Source organism: Melitaea cinxia, chromosome 12, assembly GCF_905220565.1.
Source record: "Melitaea cinxia chromosome 12, ilMelCinx1.1, whole genome shotgun sequence".
NCBI lineage: Eukaryota > Metazoa > Arthropoda > Insecta > Lepidoptera > Nymphalidae > Melitaea > Melitaea cinxia.
In genome coordinates, this window is record NC_059405.1 from 2,710,501 (window position 1) to 2,721,383 (window position 10,883).

A 10,883-nucleotide genomic window follows, 5' to 3' on the forward strand; every position below is an offset into this window, starting at 1 on the left:
CATAGATACAAACATACATACATATGTATATATATATATATATATATATATATATATATATATATATATATATATATATATATATAATTTTATTCACGTTGAATATCAAGATAATGCTTCTTGACAGCCTTTTTAAAAATAGAAAGCGATTGTACACGTCTAATATGCAAGGGTAAAGAATTCCAAAGTCGAGAAGCTTGAACAGTGAAAGATTTAGAATAAAAGGAAGAGGAGTGAGGGGGAATTTCAAGAAGTAAGGTATTCTCAGAACGAAGACTGCGTTCATGGATATCACTAAGAAATTTAAATCGTTGCTTTAGATAAGCAGGTGCAACAGGGTTAAATAGAATAGAGTAAAGTAAGTTAAGAATATGCGTATTCCTGCGAAAGCGAATAGGGAGCCACTTAAGTTTTTGACGGAATTCAGAGATATGATCATATTTACGAAGTCCAAATACGAATCGTATACATAAATTCTGGATTCGCTCAAGTTTATTAATCTGCTCTTCAGTAATGTCAAGATAACATGCGTCTGCGTAGTCCAGAATTGGTAATAGAAGACTATTTGCAAGAGCAATTTTGGTGGGAATTGGAAGTAGATTACGCAGCCTGCGAAGAGATCCAGCCGAAGCAAAAACTTTACGACTGACTTCACAAATCTGTGGGCCCCATGATAGATGTTGATCAAAAATAACGCCAAGATTCTTCACACTTTCACTATATGGAATTACAATACCATTAAAAATTACAGGAGGTAGTTGAGATCGATTTATACGGCTAATTAATTTAGAACTTCCTATAATTATAGTCTTAGTTTTGGTTGGATTTACTACTAATCCGTAAGCTTTACTCCATGTGGTAATGGCAAGTAGATCACCATTTATACGAGAAACACATTGAGGCAAGTCACTTACAGTAGAATGAGAGTATATTTGGAGATCGTCTGCATAGAGGTGATAGAGAGAAGTTATAATATTACAAATGGAATTAATAAATATAGAAAATAAGAGAGGGGAGAGCACACCACCCTGGGGGACACCAGCAGCAACCAATGACCAGTTTGAAAATGTGTCATTCAATTTAATTCGCTGCCGGCGACCCTGTAAGTAACTTTGAAACCAATCAGTGGCCTCTGGAGATATGTTAAGAGAACGCATAATGTCACAAAGTATATCAAAGTCTACAGTATTGAAAGCGTTACTGAAATCAAGCAACGTCAATACTGTAACCTCGCGCCTATCCATGCTAGATCGTATATCGTCAGTTATTTTGACAAGTGCAGTAGTCGTACTATGACCAGGACGGAAACCGGATTGCGAGGTATTTAGGAGACTGTGTTTCAAAAGGAATAGGTTAAGTTGATTATACACAAGGCGCTCGAAGACTTTGGATAAAAAGGGAAGAATAGAAATGGGACGATATTCGGACAGGGATGATGGATTAAGTTTTTTCGGGATAGGTATAATATCAGCATCTTTCCACGTAGACGGAAAAGAGCCAGTGGAGATTGAAGTATTAAAAATTTTGGTTAATATGGGTGTAAGTAAATTAAGGAGAGGAATGATCATCTTACGACTAATGCTGTCAGATCCGACGGAGTTGGACTTAATAGCTAAAATGTTCTTCTTAACATCACATTCAGCCAACTGATTAAGAAAGAAAGTGGGAGTATTAGGAGTTGGCAAGGTTGAAAGTCGATTTCTTGTCAAAGATTTAGTCACACTATCAATGGTAACAGATGAGGAAAAATGGAGATTCAACTCGTTAAGGTCTAAATTTTGAGAGCGATAATTCTGATGCGCTTTGCCAACTCCCAGTGATTTTAGAAAGTTCCAGACTTTACTAGGATCTTCTTCTTCGATGACAGATTTATAGATGTGGCGTCGTTGTGCATCTCTACACACCCTATTACAACGATTCCGAGCCTTCATATATATCTCTCTATTAGCTTCACAGCTATTCAATCTGTATCGTGACTTTGCGCGAACCTTTTTCTCCTGTAATTTTCTAATTTCAGGAGTAATCCATGGAGCAGGGTGATTGATGTCTTACCCTTACAGGTCGAATGGGTGCGTGTACATCATATAGTTGGATTAACAGAGAGTTAAAAACAGCCACTTGGTCGTCGATTGTATCTGCATTACAGACAACCGACCAATCGATTTTCGCTGCATCATTCTGGAGTCTATCTAAATCCATCCCACCAAAATTCCGTTGCAGAAGAATTCTAGATTTAAGTTTAGGGGGCTTAATTTTGTACGATAGATACAACAAATCGTGAAAGGAGAATGCATCGGCAGAACATTGACCGTGTTTTTCGACATGGTCAACGGAAGAAACAATAATGAGATCTAAAAGAGATGGAACACTATTAGGAAAAGCATGAGTAGCAAGTAAAGGCAGGATATGAAGATTTGACGCATTAATAAGAGTTTTAAGACGGGAAGACCGGTGATCGTTTTTGAGCAGGCAGGTGTTAAAATCACCCATGATCACTGTGTGACTATACAGAGGAATTAAATTTTGAAGTAAAGATTCTAATGAGTTAAAGTAATCAACAGTAAGGCATGGGCTATAGAAGACACCAAGAAGAAGTTTTGTATGAGAAAAAATCACCTCCACAAAAAGATGCTCTGCACCGCCGGTCTGAGGTTGCGAAGTGTCAATGATATTAAAAGGGATATGAGAGCGGATATATATTGCAACCCCTCCACCAGCCCGACCAATGCGGTCGTTACGGATCAGGTGGAATCCCGGTAAAGAGAAAGAAGTAGAGGGCAAAAAAGGTTTGAGCCAAGACTCGGAGACTAGGACACCATGAATATTGCCATTATTGAGAGAAGACAACAAGTCTGGATAATGAGCAGGGATACTCTGTGCATTTATGTGTACTAAATTGAAGTTCTTAGGAGTATTCGCAAAACAGGAGTCTAACGTGTCGCTCAAAGATGGAATACTATAATAACTGTCAACACTACTTAAATCATCGGAAGCAGAAGATAGCGATAAAAAAGCATCACTATCATTAATGAATGACATTTATGATATTAAAGATATTAAACTAATTAACGCTTATAATTAGTGTAAATTATAAGCGTTAATTAGTTAAAAATAATTAATTTGTTACAGGTGGAACAGTACATTTTATATGTTGGAAAGAATGATTAGAATACAGGATTCTCATCGTAAACACAACATCTCTCAGTTGTCTCCTGAAAAATGGCTGCAGCTTAAAAAAATTGTGACTATACTTCAACCTTTTGAAGAAATTACCCGAAATATGAGTGACAATAACACCAGTATCTCATCAGTAATTCCACTTATACACGCACTAATGTATACATTACACACTGAAGGCAGTAAACAAAACACAAATGAAAAATTTAAAAGTATTATAAAATGTACCGTCGATCAATTTGTGGCTACCTACCACATCGAACTATTATTACTTAAGTAGTAATAGTAATTCAATGAGGCTACTACAAGACAACTTACCTGATACCTTTACCATTTAACCATACCGATACCTTTACCATTTAACCTTACCGATACCTTTACCTTAAAATTACCTTCACCGTTCATAACCTCAACCATTACCTTACCAAGATACATTGACGTGTACGTGAAACAGAAAGCACATAGCTCTGAAAAGAGCTGTTTTAATGTTCGCGAAACAAGATTGTTAGCTCTGAAAAGAACTGTTGGAAAATAGCACAGCACACCATGCAAGCGGATGCACCAGCAATCACATGCACAGATCTTCACAGAAGTCTTCAAGCTAACTTGCACGTATTCTTCATGTATATCTTCACGAAGCACAATCACGCCGCCGCCGAGTGAAGTACACGTCAGTGATCCGTTCGCCGCGCCGATCGCCGCCGAAAAGAGCGATCCGCGGGAACGTGTTCTATTTATAGCTGTCGCTCTGCGCTACCGTGCCTCCGACTCGCGACGAAGCGCATGAGTAATCGTCAGCGGCACGCGCGGAAAAAGAGAGCCACGCGCGAGAAAGAGACGCAAGGCTTAAATAATAAAGATCTGCGATTGGTCATAAATCTTATCAACTATTGTAATACTTACTTTTTATTATTAATCATTTTATATAAATATTACCATTTTTTACGTAAATATATTCGATCGACACCTTCTGAGAAGACTTTCATTTCGACACTACAATAGTCCCTAAAGTGGTGACCCGACGAAGAACACGAAGAATCCCTGCTAGTAAAGAAGAAGAATCCCTGCTCGTGAAAAATGAATCAATCAAGAACCACCGAATCCCTGCCCGCCGCAGCCGCCACCGTCGACCAGCCGTCAGAAATCGCGAACATTTCGCTTTCGCTGCGAATTCCACCTTTCTGGCGCGACCGTGTTCGATTATGGTTCTACAGTTTCGAAGCCGCCACTCACGACCAGAAGAAAAGCGAACAACAGCTAGCGCAAATGATAATCGCTCGACTAGAGAAGCAAGATATCGAACAAATATCGGACCTTCTCTACAATCCACCCGAATCCAAGCCATACCAAGCTATTAAAGAACGTCTCATCACTGCATACGAAGAGTCTGACAACCGGCAATTTCAAAAGCTCTTGTCAGAAATGGAACTAGGGGATCAGAAACCATCACATCTACTACGACGAATGCGCGATCTCGCCCGCGATAGAATCCCTGATGCCACGCTACGCATCCTGTGGACCAACCACCTACCACCACACATCCGCTCAGTTCTAGCCGTGAGCGATTCCTTCAGCACGAAGACTGCGTTGGAAGAACTCGCACTCCTCGCTGACAAGATGCTAGAACAACACCGCGAAGTCGCCGCTGTCAGCACAACACTACCACCTCATACGTCCGCATCTCAGAATATTGATACAAACTTCTTAATAAACGAAATAAGAAAACTCTCCATAGAAATCGCAGAATTAAAATCAAGACAACCGCAACTCAATTTCAGAAGAAACCGTTCTCGAAGCCGCTCCTACAACCCTCGATATAAATCGCGATCGAGAGACAACACACCATCGTCAGCGTGCTATTACCACCAACGTTACGGTGCCCAGGCAAGAAACTGCAGGTCACCGTGTTCCTTCGCGTCTAAAGGAAAGCAATCGGAAAACTAGAGAGAACGCTGGCAGAGGCGGAATCCGGCGCTCAAGAATACTCCTACCGCCTATTTGTCACAGACAAGAAAACAGGAATATCTTTCTTGGTAGACACGGGAGCTAACATATCCGTTCTACCTAGGAAAAAAACTCATTTCACTACACCGCTGCCATTCAAACTCTACGCCGCTAACAACACCACTATATCGAAATACGGTGAAAAATCACTCGAACTAGACCTCAGCCTTCGCCGTCCATACAAGTGGAAATTCATAGTCACCGACGTGTCAAAGCCGATACTAGGAGCCGATTTTCTAAAGCATCATCAACTCATCGTCGATCTAAAAAACAAGAAACTTACCGATAACGTTACTAACTTAACAGTCAAAGCACCCGTTCGAGCTACAACTATACCTACAGTACGAAGCATAGACAGCAATAATATTTACCACGATATCCTCTCAGAATTCCCCGGCATAACAAGACTGACTGCAATGAACATAAACGACAGCAAAATCAACGTTCAGCACTATACCGAAACCGAAGGACCACCCGTACATTGTCGTGCACGTCCTATACCACCGCATCGCTACGAACAAGTCAGGAAAGAATTTCAAAACATGATGGAACAAGGTTTATGTCGCCCCAGCAAGAGTCCATGGGCGTCACCCCTTCACGTCGTACCGAAGAAGAACGGAGACATACGCGTCTGTGGTGACTATCGCCGTCTAAACGCTATCACCAAGGCCGATCGATATCCGGTACCACGCGTCAAAGACTTCACATATCAACTCGCTGGGAAGACAATATTTTCAACAATAGACCTTAACAGAGCATACCAACAACTCTGCGTTCGCGAAGAGGATATTGAAAAGACTGCTATAATAACGCCAATGGGACTATTCGAATTCCCGAGAATGTGTCCAGGTTTAAAAAACGCAGGGCAGACATTCCAGCGATTCATACATCAAGTATTAAGCGGACTGCCTTACGTATTTCCTTTCATCGACGACGTACTTCTTGCATCTGAAAACGAAGATCTTCACCGAGAACACCTCAGAACCGTGCTACGAAGACTGGAAGAACACGGAATCACAATAAATCCATCGAAATGTCACTTCGGTCAAACAGAAGTTCAATTCTTAGGATACCACGTTTCAAAAGACGGTATCAAACCTCCAGCACAGAAGATCGACATCATCACGAAGTATCCGAAACCTACGAACATCGAAGAGCTACGTCGTTTCCTCGGTATGTTAAATTTTTATCGCGACCACATACCTAACGCCGCATCTATTCAAGCGCCACTCAATGCATACCTACACAACGTTAAGAAGCGAGACAAGACTGTCATACAATGGACCGAAGAAACAACACAAGCATTCGAAGCATGCAAAAACAGCATTAGCAACGCTGCTTTGCTTGCTCATCCGTCACATCAAGCTACGTATGCGTTATTCTGCGACGCGTCCGACAAGTCAGCTGGCGCCTTCCTACAACAATACGTACACAAATCATGGCAACCTCTCGGTTATTATTCAAAAAAATTCTCCGATGCGCAATCAAGATACTCAACATACGACAGAGAACTCCAAGCAATATACATGGCTGTGAAACACTTCCGCAAGATGTTCGAAGGACGACCACTCATCATATTCACCGATCACAAGCCACTCACATTCGCAATGCATAAGGTTAACTCAACTACAGAAACACCAAGACGCACGAGACAGTTATTATTTATTAGCGAATTTACAACCGACATAAGACATGTAAGCGGCAAACAAAACATCGTTGCCGACGCTCTAAGTCGTATAGAAACAATTACATGTCCTTCTACAATCAATTACGAAGAAATAGCAACCGCACAGCAACAAGATCCTACTATTAAACAATTATTACTTCAAGAAAATATTAATCTAAAGAAAATAACCATCCCGAACACCGATATCGAACTATACTGTGAAACTTCATCATCGCATATACGACCATACATACCCGAACAACATCGACAACATGTATTTAGAAGCGTACATAACATAAGCCACCCTGGAACGCGTACGACACGAAAGATGATATCACAAAAATATTTTTGGCCGTCAATGAATAGCGACATATCAATATGGACTAGAAGCTGCATCGATTGTCAAAAAAATAAGATTCAACGACATACACACAGTGCTACATCAAAATTCCCGCCTACAGAACGTTTTCAACATATTCACGTCGACATCGTAGGACCTTTACCTACTACAACGCATGGTTACCGCTATCTCATAACAATGATCGACAGAGAAACAAAATGGCCCGAAGCAATACCTACCGACGATATAACAGCTGAGACCGTCGCCGAAGCTATCTACAAACACTGGATTGTAAGATTCGGATGTCCATCAACACTAACTAGCGATCAAGGCCGTCAATTCGAAAGTCAACTATTTAATAACTTAATGAGAATTATGGGAATAACAAAAAATCGTACAACTCCGTATCATCCGTATAGCAACGGTATAGTCGAACGCTGGCATCGCACATTAAAAGCCGCGCTACGCACGAAACTCTCAAGTACAAGGTCATGGATCGACGAGCTACCTACTGTACTACTAGGATTACGAGCCACCCTACGCACAGACGCAGAAGTTAGCCCAGCCGAACTTACATACGGCTATAACCTACGTCTACCGGGTGATTTTTTCACTACATCGATACCTACAACTACGGACGACTATACTTACGTAAACAAGATAAGAACGGCAATAGAACAAAATAGACCGCAAGCAGCGACGACGCATCATAATAGCAAGCAATCTATTTTTATACACAAAGATCTACGCAACTGCAGCCACGTATTCGTTAGAGTCGACGCAATTAAAAAACCTTTACAACCACCCTACGAAGGACCGTATCGTGTAATAAAAAGAACAGAGAAAGTATATACGATACAACTACAAAATCGCGAAACTAACATCTCAATAGATCGTCTCAAGCCCGCTTACATATTAGAAGAAAACATACCTAACGATACGTCACTACAAAATAGTACCTCGCCACAGAATACTTCTGACAAGCCGCACGGCAGCGTGACGTCACAACCGACCGCGAATAATAATAACGTCACTACGCGAGCCGGCCGCTCCGTCAAGCTTCCAGTACGTTTCACTTGAGGGGGAGCACTGTGGCTACCTACCACATCGAACTATTATTACTTAAGTAGTAATAGTAATTCAATGAGGCTACTACAAGACAACTTACCTGATACCTTTACCATTTAACCATACCGATACCTTTACCATTTAACCTTACCGATACCTTTACCTTAAAATTACCTTCACCGTTCATAACCTCAACCATTACCTTACCAAGATACATTGACGTGTACGTGAAACAGAAAGCACATAGCTCTGAAAAGAGCTGTTTTAATGTTCGCGAAACAAGATTGTTAGCTCTGAAAAGAACTGTTGGAAAATAGCACAGCACACCATGCAAGCGGATGCACCAGCAATCACATGCACAGATCTTCACAGAAGTCTTCAAGCTAACTTGCACGTATTCTTCATGTATATCTTCACGAAGCACAATCACGCCGCCGCCGAGTGAAGTACACGTCAGTGATCCGTTCGCCGCGCCGATCGCCGCCGAAAAGAGCGATCCGCGGGAACGTGTTCAAATTCAAAATTCAAATTCAAATTCAAATTCAAAATATTTTATTCAGCATAAAATTATTACAATTTCTTACTGAACGTCATGAGTCTACTACCAGTTCGGAAAGAAGAAGCCTCTGACCTGAGAAGAACTGGCGGAAGAAACTCAGCGGGACTAATATCATATTTTTTTTTTTTTACAGTAATGTTTTTTTTTTTTTTTCCCAAAGCAAATCGAATTGAACAATAATTTTATAAGTTGAAATAGCCTGGAAGCGATCACATCATTCCCAAGGCGTACTGTCTTCTAGAAAATCATTAATCGAATAATATCCTTTACTACACAATCGTTTTTTCACAATTTTTTTAAATTTAGCAATAGAAGCTTTTTGAACGTTTTCTGGGAGCCTGTTGTATAAGCGTATACATTGTCCATAAAAGGAATTACTGACTCGGCGTAAGCGAGTTACAGGCACTGCAAGTTTATGTTTGTTCCTAGTATTAATGCTATGCATGTCGCAATTCCTGGGAAATTCGTGTATATTTTTATGAACATACATAACATTTTCGTACACATATTGAGAAGCAACAGTCAATATTTTTATTTCTTTAAACTTATCTCTTAATGATACTCTAGGGCCTAAACTATAAATTGCACGAATAGCTCTTTTCTGCAGGACAAAAATAGTATTGACAGTAGCTGCATTTCCCCATAATAAGATTCCATATGACATAATGCTATGGAAATAACTAAAATATACTACGCGAGCTGTATCTACGTCAGTAATAAGTCTAATTTTTTTAACCGCGAACGCTGCAGAGCTGAGCCTATTCGCTATCCCCTCAATATGAAGATCCCACCGCAATTTCGAATCTATAGTGATGCCTAGGAATTTAGTGGACTCCACCGGTTTTAACATCTCTCCTCCCAATTCTACACCATTATCAACAAGTTTAACATTAGGTGTCGTGAATTTTATTAATTTTGTTTTTTTTTTATTTAATAATAAATTATTTGAATCAAACCAGTAGACAACCTTTGAGAGAGCATCGTTTACATCGTCGTATATAAGTAAATTACGTTTCACCTTAAAAATAAGTGAAGTGTCATCAGCGAACAATACTATCTCATGCTTGTCCTGTACAAAAAATGGCAAATCATTTATGTAAATAAGGAAGAGAAATGGGCCAAGGATAGAGCCCTGTGGAACCCCCATATCCAGAGGAGCCCCAGGAGATCTCTTACCATTTATATCAACCCTCTGTATTCTATTATTCAAATAGGAATTCAGGAGGTCGAGTGCCTTATCTCTAATCCCATAATGATGCAGTTTCCTGATCAACGTCTCATGGTGCACACAATCAAAGGCCTTGGATAAGTCACAGAATATCCCAAGAGCATCCTGCGACCTCTCCCATGCCTCAAAAATATTTTTAATTAGCTCAACACTAGCATCTGTTGTGGAGCGACCTTTTGTAAAACCAAACTGTTTCTTATGTAGTAGATTGTGTGCATTAAAATGCGATAACATTTGCCCGAGGATGATTTTTTCAAAAATTTTACTAAATGTTGGGAGTACTGAAATTGGTCTGAAATTATTAGGATCTAGGGTACTGCCTGATTTAAAAATAGGAATTACTTTACTGTGTTTCATTAGATCAGGAAACACACCATGTTCTATACAGCCATTAAATATAGTAGCTAGATGAGGTGCGACAACATCAATTATCGAACTAACGACTTTTACAGATAAACCCCATAGATCAGCTGTTTTCTTGACGTCCAGGCTTCTGAAGGCTATTATTATATCTTTGGGGTTTACAGGTTTAAATGTAAATATTACATTACATTCTTTAACGTTTTTCTTTAGCAAAAATTCGGCAATGCCTGGAGACGAATTAAGTGATTGCGTTCTATTTATAGCTGTCGCTCTGCGCTACCGTGCCTCCGACTCGCGACGAAGCGCATGAGTAATCGTCAGCGGCACGCGCGGAAAAAGAGAGCCACGCGCGAGAAAGAGACGCAAGGCTTAAATAATAAAGATCTGCGATTGGTCATAAATCTTATCAACTATTGTAATACTTACTTTTTATTATTAATCATTTTATATAAATATTACCATTTTTTACGTAAATATA